This window comes from Podarcis tiliguerta (genome assembly GCF_965153285.1).
Source record: "Podarcis tiliguerta genome assembly, chromosome: 6".
Classification (NCBI taxonomy): Eukaryota; Metazoa; Chordata; class Lepidosauria; order Squamata; family Lacertidae; genus Podarcis; species Podarcis tiliguerta.
Window position 1 is genome coordinate 64,664,523 of NC_139539.1, and position 13,083 is coordinate 64,677,605.

The following is a 13,083-nucleotide window of genomic DNA, read 5'->3' on the forward strand; positions in this document are numbered from 1 at the left end:
GGGAACTATATCTGCATACAGCAAGGGGGAAACAAGACCGTTTTTCAATCTAGGGGCCATGTTTCATCATGAGGACTTTGCTGGGGGCTGCCTATCAGTGGTGATTGTGGCAAAACAGCATCTGTGGAGCAATGGTTGTGATCCTTGCCTTTGTACAGCAGGCTACATTCAAGCTATGCTCAATTCGTGTGTGTTTTTACACAGGTACATCTCCATCCAAGCAAGTAAATGTGATGTAACCGCCCCCCCCCCCCGTAAAGGTAAAGGGACCCCTAACCATTAGGTACGGTTTTGGCTGACTCTGGGGTTGTGGCGCTCATCTCACTTTATTGGCCGAGGGAGCCGGCGTACAGCTTCCGGGTCATGTGGCCAGCATGACTAAGCTGCTTCTAGTGAACCAGAGCATTGCACGGAAACACCGTTTACCTTCCCGCTGGAGCAGTACCTATTTATCTACTTGCACTGTGTGCTTTCGAACTGCTAGGTTGGCAGGAGCAGGGACTGAGCAACGGGAGCTCACCCCATCGCGGGGATTCGAACCACCGACCTTCTGATAGGCAAGTCCTAGGCTCTGTTGTTTAACCCACAGCACCGCCCCCCCCCCTTACAGGGGCACAATTCCAGCCAGGCAAAAGTATACATGGGGACGGGGATGGAACCAGAGTCAGCAAGGGGAGCAGCATGGCCTGGATATGGACTGCATGTGTGGACTCAAGGGTCAGATAGGCTTGGAGGGCTGCATTCGGCCCCCAGACCTAAGGTTCCCCACCCCCCAGCACACATGAATCAAATAGGTTTATCCATCTCCCTGTCCAATGTTTCATGAGTGAGGACGGGAAAGTGCACCAGTGCCGGTACGATGAGCCGACAGCAGTAGGCAACACATAGGTGAACATTGGAAGTTGCCTTATACAGTATTGAGTCAGACCACTGGTTCATCTAGCTCGGTCTTGCTTCCACTGAATGGCAGACGCTGTCCAAGGTTTCAGCCAAAGAGTTGCTCTCAGCCCTACCTGAGATGCTGTCTCAGCCCTACCTTGACGCTCTTACCACTGAGCTACTTCCTTCTCTACAGCCGCACCCTCATTCCATTCACAAAAACTGGCGCTGCAGAATGCTATCTGTGACTGACAACAGCTATAAAGTGGGAGTCAGAAGTCAGTGAACAGAGGTAATGATGGATGGAAGAAAGCAAGTACAGTAATCCTCCAACTTACGCACATATAACTTGTGTGCATTCAGCTTTACATGCTTGGCAAAAAAAAAAAAAAGGATTCAAAAAAGTAAAATGGGTTTGGTGGGTGTCAAGGGGAAAAAAGGCCTTGGCGATCCCACCCACCACTGAACCCAATGTGTTTTGGCTATACGCAATTTTGACTTCAGGCGCAATCCCCAGAATGTAGCTCCCCTTGTTAAGTTGCAGGGTTACTGTGGTCTAAACAAAAGATAAGGAGGGAGGAAGGGAGGGACAAGGGAAAGAAGGAGAAAGCAAGGGACCAAGGAGAAAATAGAACTCGTGGAAGCTGAGGTCGATGGAGAGGAAGATGGGTCAAAGTCAGCTTGCAGCAGGAAAGGGAAGCGGAGGTTGTTAATTTCAACTATAGCACATTTATGGCACTGCTGCTGTTCAGTCAGCATCTCTCAGCTGGGAATTGGTTAGAAGTGTGGAATATGCAGTGGAATCAGGGTTAAATGCCACAATCAGTAATGCAACACACAGAAGGTTCCTCCTCCTCTTTTCATACAGATAAAGGAGCAAGAGTCGTGGATGTGCCCCACTACAGTTTAGTAGTTTTCACTGCAGCCTGGAGTTATGCTTTTAACCTTGTGTTTAGCCCTGCCCACATAGTAACTGGAAGAATATTGACTATTTTTTTGTCCATCTTGCATTCTCAAGGAATCAAATATTATTGAACAAATAAGTAAATAAAATTCCTCTTTATTTCTATAGAATAAGATATTCATAGCTGCCCCCAGTGTATTGTCTTGTGTGAGAAAAACAGAATGGAAAGGAAGGGAAAGAACAGCAGAGTCCCATTATGTGTCCAGGAAAAAAAGCAATCAAATCTCTCTGCTGCCATCTACTCTGCAAAGTAACTCAGGAACAGAAGTAACTGGCTCTGGGTGTTCAAGCATTAATTTTAACAATTGCATTTTTGCAAGTGTGAAAGGATTTAAAATGTGCCTGTGGGAGGAGGGGTTTATTGGTTTGTTTTGCTTTTGTTTTATTACAAATTTTGTGTTTTCATTTTGTTTTTTTATGCTGTGAACTACTCTGTGATCTTCAGATGAAGAGTGACATTCAAATTTAACCAATAAATAAATAAATGCTGATGTTTATAGTGGGCTGATCCTATATTCTGAACACTAGCAAAATATTCAGAACACACAAATACTTTAGTCATAAAGACCCATTGAAAAGAAACATATTTATTTCAGTGGGTCTACTCTGAGTATGAGTAATGCTGGCTATCACCCATATAGATAGGGTACTGAGTGGACTTCAGGCTGCTACAATTATCTGGTAAGTTACTATTATTAGTTACTTGCTCTCAGTCAGTTTAGAGCTATAAAAAAGCCACCAGGATCTCAGAGTCAGAACAGTTTTTTTCTAATATACAAAAGTGAAGCTTGTCAGGAGTTGATCCACTGCCCTAAAGTACTGTCATCAACTGGACCAGAAATACTTGTGTGCGTGAAGGGAGAAGGGGGAAAATACATTTTCAAGTCTTGATAGTAAGTATTTTTCTAACTGCTAAGTAATGACTGCATGAATGCCTTTTAGTTCTAACTGATCTGTTTTGAATGACACACTGAAATTTTTGGGGGCGGGATGCCTGTTTACGTGGACTTCTTTGTTGAAGGATGGTGGTGACCCTACGGAGTCTAGTATATAGGGCATGGTGGAAACTGAGAGTTAATTGGGTCTGTGTTTTTGGAGAATAAACGAGTTTTCCATGTTGGACCTCAGCAGAGGAACTCCCCCCCCCCCAAAAAAAATCGATGGGCATTGCCATTCAAATAGTGTGTGTGGTGTCGTGTCATGTGATCGATAGTGCGGGTTGGGACTTACCTGCCCCCTCCCAGTATTTTATTCCGGAGCAACCAGTCCTTGGAGGAAATGCACTCTGCACCTGCTCAAGGACACTTTTGCAGCGCAGAATGAGCGCCGGCAGGGATGCCGGCTCAGAATGAGAGCCTGGTCTCTTCCCCTCATCTCCATTACCCCCGCTTTTCATTTTGCCAGAGCCCCCCCACCCCTCCAGGACGGCCGGGGAATTCTCCAGTTTCCCCGAGTCCCTGGGTGTATTTATAGCTTGACGGCGCTTCCAGCCTAAAATAACCCGGCTGGGCCAGAGAGAGGGGCCCAGGCGGCGCGGCCAGGGCGCTGAGAGAGGAGAAGGAGGAGGGGGCGGCCAGGGCGCGCGTGTGCTGCGTCGGGACAGCTGCAGCCGGGCCGGGGCTCGCTTGGAATGCGGGAGCGGGCTGCGCACCGGGACTTTTATGGAAACTTGCAGAGCCCGGCGCTGCTGAAGCCGCAGCCAAGGGGCGCGCGGCGGCGGCGGCGGCAACAGCAGCAGCAGCACCACCAGCAGACGGTAGCAGCAGCAGCAGCAGAAGCAGAGCAGCTTCCCAGCTTCCCTCCCGCCCACCCAGCCGCTGGGATTATCTGGAGACGCAGAGCGAAGCGCGCAGAGGGCTCTCAGGTACGGGAGGCTGCCTTCGGGGGCACGAGAGAGTGTTTGGTTTTGTTTTGGCGCGAAGGTCGGCCTGAGAGGCGGGCGTTTTGGCGCGCAATGAGGCGAGGGAGCCCCAGGGGGGACGGTCGCGAGGGACAGCTCTCTCCCTCTACAAACAAGAGGTTCCCTTTGGCTTGACCTTGTCCAACTTGACTTGTGTTTTGTCCTTAATTCGGTCTTCCTGTGACAGGAGAGAGGGAGGGCTAGCAACCCCTCTCCGTCCCCCATGGATTTAAAAAAAAAATAAAAAAAATTGGGCACAGTGAAAATTCCTTTTTCTACCCCCTCTTCTCTCCACCAGTCAGCGCGATCTGTTTCATGTCTCCTCAGACGGTCGAATTTCTCTGTCGTTCTTCTCTCGCTCCCCCCACCCAGCCACCCGTCGCAGGGCTTTAGTTTCCCTTGACGTCCGAAGAGCAACAGTTGGCGCACATTCGTGTCTAGACTAGAAACGGGTTTTATTTGGAAGAACATTCTGGGGGCTTCGCTGTGGGTCCCTTTGCAGCTTCTGAGTTGGTCGGGCTTGTTGTGCATTTGCAGCCCTGAAGAAGTAGGCTGTTGCTTGTGTGGCACCGCTGGAACAGCCTAATAAATCCATTTCCAACGAGGGCCCTCTTCTATTCTGAAACAAAACTCCCTTGGACGTACCGCAAGCGCTGAAAATTCAGAGCCAACAGCTCTCACTTTTTTTTTTAATGGAATGGCAATTGAATGCAACTTTCCCAGGGCGAGGGGTGGGTTGTGGAAGGGAGTTGAACTAAGTCCTGGAGAGAACATCTTGGATTAATGCAGGTGCCTTTTCTGCTTTCCAGAGGTCAGAAACCTTTTGCTGAAAGGTGTGGAACTGATCAGTGGCTAAGGAGATGACAACTAGGAATAAGGTGCTGAGCTAATATTAGAGCAAGGGGGTGGCGGCAGCAGCAGCAGTAGCAGCGATAGTGTCGCCAGATAAGTGGGTGGGTGATCTCTAAACCCGGCTCAGCAAACCTTTCTTGCTCTTGACATTTGTTCGTCTTGTAGTAGTGATTTCACCTTGCTTTGTGCTTATGAGATGTGAGAAAGCTGGTCTGGGTGACATTGATAATCTTCATAATTCATTAAAAGTTGCTCCTCAAAGTTTCAATTGTTTTAGCTGCTTGTATCCGCTGCATAGCCTTATTCCATGCTGAAATGTACAGAGAAAGATATAACAATAAATGGAGAGGCAAAAGGTTAATTGGTCAGTGTAACCAAAGGAAACCTAAACTACAAAGCCCCAAGCTTCTTGTTTAGGAGATATATCTTTTACAAGTGAATCAGGAGTGTGAGGTTTGTGCATAAAATGTCAGCTGATTTTAGGTAGAATATTTTGAATTTAAGACTTTTTGAATAAGAGGGGTGTGCTACGAGTGTATGCACCTTTATGAATGCTTAACAGACTGCTTTCAGAAATATTTTTTGTAGTTGCATTAAAAAATATACTAGATGTGGTGCTAAATAGAAATATTCATTTTGTTTTGTGTGCCGAGATATCTTCAACCATACGTTCTATTAAACGAGGTGGGGGAGCAAGCGTGGTTGCCTTTTATTTTATATCATGTAGCTGATCTATTTTACTAAATGAAACCTATTTTTCATTGTGACACTTCTCAAAGCTCTGGTGGTATTTTATCGCAAGGAGGTCTGTGTGAATGCCAGCCCAACTGGAGCAGTTTCTCTGTAAAACCCTAAATGTATATACCGTATATGCAAGTAATGGTCAGTACTATTATGTGAATGGCAAAGTGCACAATCAGATCTGACCTCTGCAATGAACCTACTAGATTAGCCTTTCCCAACCAGCTGCCCTCTAGATGTTTTGGACTACAATTCCCATCATGTAGGGTTCACCTGAGACATTTTGACATCAGAGGCGAATCACAAATTGGCATGAGAAGGAGTGAGTTGAAATCTACGTCAAGAACAAGGAAGGAATAAAGATCTACATCAGGATCTGATGCCCCTGTGGATCCTGCCACCTGAGGCAGTTGCCTCATCTTTCCTCTTGGGTGGAACAGCCCTGCCACCATTGGCTGTTCTGTCTGGGACTGGTGGAAACAGTGGTCTAAAACATCTGCACTGTATTTCAGTACTGTCCATGCTGACTAGAGATGACTTTCCAGGGTTTCAGACAGGGTTTTCTCCCAGCTCTACCTAGAGACCCTGAGGATTGAATTTGAGACCTTTTGCACATAAATAACATGTTCTGCCACTGAGCTATGGCTCTCCCTCATGTAGCCTGCCTGATATCTGGTTTCTGTGCAGGCCCAACTGTCATCGACATCTTACACACTTACAGGTTCCTGATAGGCAGTTTTGGGATTTAAAGGAAAATGCCATTTTATTTTAATTAGTGTGTTTTTATGTGTACCTAGAATATCTTCCAAGTATGTAGAAGCCATTACCTTATTTTTGGCTTCCCCATTTCAGTTCCACACTGATAAGTGCTCAACCACATAAGGGAACCTGCAACAAAATGTTTCAGTGTACAGTGGTACCTCGGGTTAAGTACTTAATTTGTTCCGTAGCTCCGTACTTAACCTGAAACTGTTCTTAACCTGAAGCACTACTTTAGCTAATGGGGCCTCCTGCTTTAGCCGCGCCGCCGGAGCACAATTTCTGTTCTCATCCTGAAGCAAAGTTCTTAACCTGAAGCACTATTTCTGGGTTAGCAGAGTCTGTAACCTGAAGCGTATGTAACCCGAGGTACCACTGTATCTTCACCTCCATGTCACCAAGGTTAGCTGGCCCTCAAGTGACAAAGCTGGATCCAGGACTCCCCAAAGACCTCATCCAGAACAGACTGCATACTCACTTCCTGAACATGGGAACCACCTACCTGCAGTACATCTGTCTTGTCAGGATTCAGTCTTGGTTTATTGACCTTCATTGAGCCCATTACCAAACCCAGGCACCAGTCCAGCACCTACGTAGCCTCACATGACTCAGATGACAAACAGACCTGTGTTTCAATGATACACTGATGACAGCTCACTCCAAATCTTCTGATGACCTTACTTAGCAGTTTCATCCACATGTTGAAGAGCATGGGAGTCACGATGAATAATACCTTGCAGGACTTCACAGCACAGCTGTTGGGGCCCAAGCAGAAGTCCCCCAATGTTACTTTCTAAAAATGACTCAGGAAGTAGGAATTATGGCATCATATCACCATGCCTGCAACTCCCATTCCACAGAATCGATCCAGCAAGATACCATGATTTATAGCATCAAAAACCTTGGAGAGATCCAGGAGAATCAGCAGATTTTGTTCTCCCTATCTCTCTCCATACACCATCAGAGGACCAAGGGTTGTTTCAGTTCCAGCCAGCCCTGAACATGGATGAAACAGGCCACCCTCTTCTCAGGCACCTTGTCCCTAAAAGGGGATATCAGTGACTAGGTGATAGTTGTTAGTCTCATGAATCCAAATAGGACTTCTTAAGGAACAGCTGTGCTACAGCTCCCGGTACCTTCAAAGAAGAACCCATGACCACATGAACCCATCCAGTCAATTCCCTCCAGATATAGTTCTGATCAAGAGCAATCCTGTTTTGAACTAGGTAAAATAGTTTATTATAACAGTTTATTTGCAGTTGTTATGTGAATGTTTAAATTGAATGTATTCTGGTTTAACTGCAATAAGGCACCAGGACTAGGGTGGTAATCTGAAATCCAAGTTTCGAGGAGGGACTGAAAAGGAAATCAAGAATAGTAGTTGCATTCCAAGAATAAGGGGCAACAAGGAAAAATGGCTAGCATCACTTAAGGGAAATGGAGACCTTTGGACAGCTGCTGGTGGGTATAAATGTATAGGACTGCTTGTACTATTTATTTTATTTTTAAGAAAGCAGTGCTCCCATGCCATATGCCATATTGCTTTTTAAACTGAAGGGAATGATAACAACCAGCTTTTTTATTATGATGCAGAGTTCAAAGGCAAAAAAGAGAGTATAACATTCTTCTGACTGCAGAAACTCTCTTGTATGACCCAAGCAGCTCTTTGAATCCTGGCCTAAGATTTATTTTTTTAATAGGACTACTCAAAGCAGATACGAAGTGGTGTTTCTAAAAATGTTATAAAGTGACCCAGAAATTTAGGGTGGGGGTGCCGAGGAAGTTAATGTTGTTCTTCAGTACCTTGGAGCACGTTGTTTCCGACGCCTGTTCCAAATTGTTGGTATCCTGGGAATCATCCTTTGATCCCAGTGGTGGCAGCTATTGGTTAACTTGACATCTGCAAATCACTACTGGAACGAAAACTGCTAGGCTTTGGACATTCATATTTTGTTCATATGCTAGGCAATGAAGCTGGTTTCATTGTTTTCTGTGTTTGCGGTTTTACTGGTAGCAGTGGATGAGCATTTTTGTCCTTTGTGCAGCCTCCTCTTCTTGCCATCATAAAATAATGCAACATCACTGTTTGTAGATTTTGATGGGAAAATAAAAAGAGGTAAGATGATGTGGTGTATGTGTGATGACTTCCACATATGGATGTGGAAAAAGTAATTCAGTTAACAAGATCAAGGAAGATGTTTTGGAACAATGTGCTCCTTTTTCTAATTTATGTGCTGCAAGTTGCAGTGAAATGGAAACTGGCAGCTATTGTCCAGGACATGCTGTTAAGGACTTTTTTTCTTTCTTTTTTTAAAAAGTAGACATATGTATAATGACTGGACAATTACCACAAAACCCTAAAACCCTGAAATAAAGCAAAACTCATTGAGAAATGTAATGTTGAATATAAAATTCAGCTCTGCGAAGCCTTTGAAAAGTTCAAGAGAGCACATGGGAATTGTATAAAGCAGCTAGCAAGCTTTAAAAAAAAAAGTGACCAGAGTGGTGGAGTGATGGGGAATTAATGATTTTGAGGCAACTTTGTCTACTTGCTGACAGAAGCTTTATTTCTACAGCCTTGCATGGTATAATGCAAGGATCAGGAACATGTGGTCCTCCAGATGTTGCTGGATTAAATTTTCCAGCATCCTTGATCATTAGGCTGAGGACTGGATTCCAACAGGTTCCCCTTCAACAAAATGTCAGTCACGCTCAGTAACTCCCTAGTCTACCCTGTCTGGTGGTTTTCTTCTTAGATGTATCTTTGACTGTTTGTCTAAAATGCCATTTTCTCGTTGGTTCATATGGATCTGCCATATTTATGGCTTGAAGATAATACCTGGTGTCCAAGGTCTTTGTTCTAGAGCAGGCATGCCCAACATGTAGATCGTGATCTACTGGTAGATTGCGGGGTGTTCTTGGTAGATCCTGGCAGATCTTTGGCCCCCTCAGTGATCTCCTCCCTCCCCCCAAGAAGGGGGAAAACAACAACTGTGGGTTTCTAAAAAGCTCAGCAACTTTGGTCCATTCAACGACAATGGATAGATCACTGCCAGTTTTTTTATACTGTAAGTAGATTGCAGCCTATTGGGAGTTGGACGTCCCTGCTCTAGAGAATATCCCCCCCCCCCCCAATATATTTTGATCCCATCCCTATTCCCACATAAGATCAACAACATTCTGTAGCTTGACTGTGGATTAGACATGAGCTACTCGTGAATTGTGGAGGATTACAACTTTTTACTCTGGTCAACAGAGTGTTGTTTGCCTGACTATAATATGTGTGTGTGTGTGAGAGAGAGAGAGAGAGAGAGAGGGAGAGAGAGAGAGAGAGAGAGAGAGAGAGATTTAAAAAGAGCCAGCAGGCTGAACTTCAATGTGCTTTAAGAATAAAGTGATTTTGAAAAGTGAAAGAAAGAAATGAGGAAACGGGGTAGGGTTCCTAATTAAGTAACTATCCTTGCCTTTTTTTTTACAAACTTGTAATTCAGGTCTTGTTATATCTGCACATGTTGCCAGGTGTTCAGGCAGTATTATTTGCCAGAAGTGCTTGTTTTCACTTGTGTTGAAACAAGTATACCGGTACGTTTTGTTTCGCATGTCGATCCTTTCTGTGAAGATCTATTTCTGTTATTGGTGTGCTATTGAACTGTTGCAATAGGCTTCAAGTTAACATTACTTCCTACAGGATGACCATTTGACTGCATCTTGATGTTATTATGTATAGCTGACATGTCCTCTTCCCCCTGAAGTACTATGCAAGCTATAGCTTGAGAAACAACCCACAAGAAGGGTTAAAATGGTAAATCAAGAGAAGGAGAGCACCCAAGGCATGCATTTTGCAAATGTCAGAGCACCTAGTCGCTTACTTTTTAAAGACTGTGCAGAAAAATAGCTTATGATTATTAAGTTTATGATTAAAATAATATATATTTGGTTATATCCTTCATGTGCACACATGCAGAATGTTATGATTTTATTTTCCTTTTTTTTTAAAAAAGGTTATGATTAAAATAATATATATTTGGTTATATCCTCCATGTGCACACATGCAGAATGTTATGTTTTTATTTTCCTGTCAAAATCTTCAGCAAGAAGTATGTAGCCCTGTTTTTTGTTTTTGTTTTACAATAAACTGCATTAGCACAATGATGTGTTTATGTGCATGCAAACACATCCATGCAAGGGCACCCAACTAGCACCCAACAGCAGCAATTGTATTAGTGTTGCCTCTGTCCCTCTAGTTGTACATACAGGCATTACATCAGCACACCTGTTCTGTAAGGGGAAGTTTTGCCAGCTGTCCTCTCATCACTTAGAACAGGGGTCAGCAATTTTTTTCAGCAGGGGGCGGGTCCACTGTCCCTCAGACCTTGTGGGGGTCCGGACCATATTTTGAAAGGGGGGGGGGGAATGAACACATTCCTATGCCCCACAAATAACCCAGAGATGCATTTTAAATAGAAGGGCATATTCTATTCATGTAAAAACACGCTGATTTTCGGACCATCCACGGGCCAGATTTAGAAGGCGATTGGGCAGGATCCGGCCCCCGGGCCTTAGTTTGCCTACCCATGACTTAGAATCTCTAAGTATTAATCTTACTGAGTCTGGCAGAGGGGGCAAGAGCAGCCTCAGCTGCTGAGAGACCTTCTGCTATTGTATGGTAAATGATAGCTCCATTAGCTTATTGAGCTGCCATAAGTCTTTTTAGCAGCTAGAAGACCCTACATCTATTTGTCACCTATGTAACATATACATGACAAATTTGAAATGTTGGATCAAATAATAGACTCTTCATAAATCAGATTATTAATGTCTAGTGAATCTACCATCTCCTATACTGAAGGGGTTATCCATATTGTCAAATTGCCCCTGCCTTCTTTCAGGCATGTACTATTTGGACAGGCCTTCACAATATGAATTTCCCCCAGCTATTATTTAAAAGCAAAGTTGCTATCATAGAAATGGCTGTCAGCACCTTACATGCATAGCCTGCTCATATATCATGTTGAGTAGTTGAGATGTATGGCCAGAAAATGGTGAAGAGGTTATTCCAGCAAAACATATAAAATTCAAATACTCCCCTCCTTTTTTTTTGGAAAAAAGAAGAAGTATGTGCTATAGAATTGTCAGAAAAGAGATAAATGTTCAAAATGCTTCTATTGTATAGAAAAGATATATTTGGAGACAGTGCGAATAGAGAACAAATGTTAACTTTGAATAGTAAAATAATGCAACAGCTCGCATGTGGCACTTCTTAAACTCTGACTCCTGGCTACTTATCTGTTTAAGAGTGGAACTCATCATGTGCCCCTTTTCCAATGGGTAATGATGTTAACAAAATAATAGTGCTTAAATGCCATAAACATTGCTTCTGGACTTTTTATGGTTGCCATGACAGTGCAATTGGAATGCTAGTCCTTACCCCCAATTTTCTTCCAAAATGGGTTTTGATGGAGTATACTCTCCATAGTACTCTGGCTGCAGCCCATATAAAGCTGTTTCTGTATATTACTGGCATAAAACTGTGGTCATGTACCTTGGCCTAGGAAGCAAGACAGGATTGGAAAAACTTGTTTTCTACATAGGGTTGGATTAAGGGAGTGCCTGCCTGCATACCTGCCTTCAAACTTCTGTCCCTTTAAGAGAAGCAAACTGCATATGTATAAATATGCATTATTTAAAATCCAATGGATAGTTTCCTAATGGATAAACAACTTTGGGGGCTGGCAATGGAGTGGGGGAAAGATGAAAGGAGTTTAACTCCTTCTATCCCTACCCACTATTATCTTCCCAAGCAGCTTGTATCTCACATCACCACCTGTATTTTGGACCAGCAGCATTTTCTGGATGGTCTTCATGGGCAGCCCCATGTTGACCACACCATAGCAGCCTAATCTGGAGCATGAAATGCTGGTCTGGTTTCTCCTCCCATGTGTGCAGCTAGTGTATAAGGCAAAACTGGTAAAAAGCGTTCCTTGGCAACTGTTGCAATCTAGCCATTTAGAACTTGGGCTGGATCCAGATTGCAAACAGGCTGTTGCAGGAAGTCCAACCCTGCCCAGAACATGCTGTACACATGCTGTACACCTTATTCCTGTCCAAAAGAGTCTCTCTCTTGTCTGGATTTAGCTTCTTAGTAAGTGAAATGATAAATAATTGCAAGCCACCATGTGCTAACACTCCACATCTGCTAGCAAGTGACTCTCCCAAGGCAAAATTACTTCATTCAAGCCAGGGAAGTAATTTCAACTACAAGAATGTGGGAATCAGAGGCCATTAGCTTGGTCCCTTGTAGCAGATATTAGGCTTCTTTGAAGCTTTTGCAGATGACCAATCTCTTCGCATTTTCCCTCTTTACAGTTTATGTGAAGGCTTAATCAGGACGCAGATTTTACTGTGGTGATATAATGGGCTAGAAGGAGGAATGGGGGAAATATTAGAAGAATCTGAGATTGAGCTCATCTGCATATGCGTGGTTCGTTCCAGAGCTAATGTGGTTTAGTGGTTAGAGGTTTGAACAGGACTGAACAGGCCAAGCCACTTCATATCTCTCAGCCTAACTTACATAGCAGGTTTGTTGTGGGGATAAAACAGGGAAATGTATCATGCATGATGCCTTGTTTTCCTTGGAGGAAAGATGTGATATACCGTATTTTTCGCCCTATAGGACGCACCGTCCCATAAGGCGCACCTAGTTTTTTGGGGGGGAAATAAAGGAAAAAAATTATTTCCCCCCCAGGCGCGGGGTTGGGGAAGCCCGAGCTTCCCCCGACCCCAGCCCCCAAACAGGCAGCTCTCTGCAAGCCGTGGGAGCCCAGTGCTGGCTCCCGCTGCTAGCGGAGAGGTCCGCGAAGCCTGGACGCGCTGAGCTCAGCGCGCGCAGGCTTCAGCATGCAGGCACCCCTCCGCCAGCAGCGGGAGCGCTCCCGCTGCTGGCGGAGAGGTCCGCGAAGCCTGGACGCGCTGAGCTCAGCGCGCGCAG

At 44.5% G+C, this 13,083-nt stretch overlaps 1 protein-coding gene across 14 annotated transcripts in view; it reads left to right on the plus strand.

Moving 5' to 3' along the window:
- Positions 1–2,519: 2,519 nt before the first annotated feature.
- The window catches only part of NEXN (nexilin F-actin binding protein), a 28,064-nt gene continuing 17,500 nt past the window's right edge, over positions 2,520–13,083 (plus strand). For 4 of the 14 annotated variants that reach the window (XM_083444718.1, XM_083444731.1, XM_083444729.1 and 1 more), the window contains exon 1: positions 2,598–2,736. The gene's annotated coding sequence lies outside the window, so the exon portion shown is untranslated. Of the gene's footprint in view, positions 2,737–3,361; positions 3,708–3,751; positions 4,533–13,083 lie in introns of those variants that run through there. The other 10 variants (XM_083444730.1, XM_083444723.1, XM_083444721.1 and 7 more) reach the window with 7 other exon arrangements.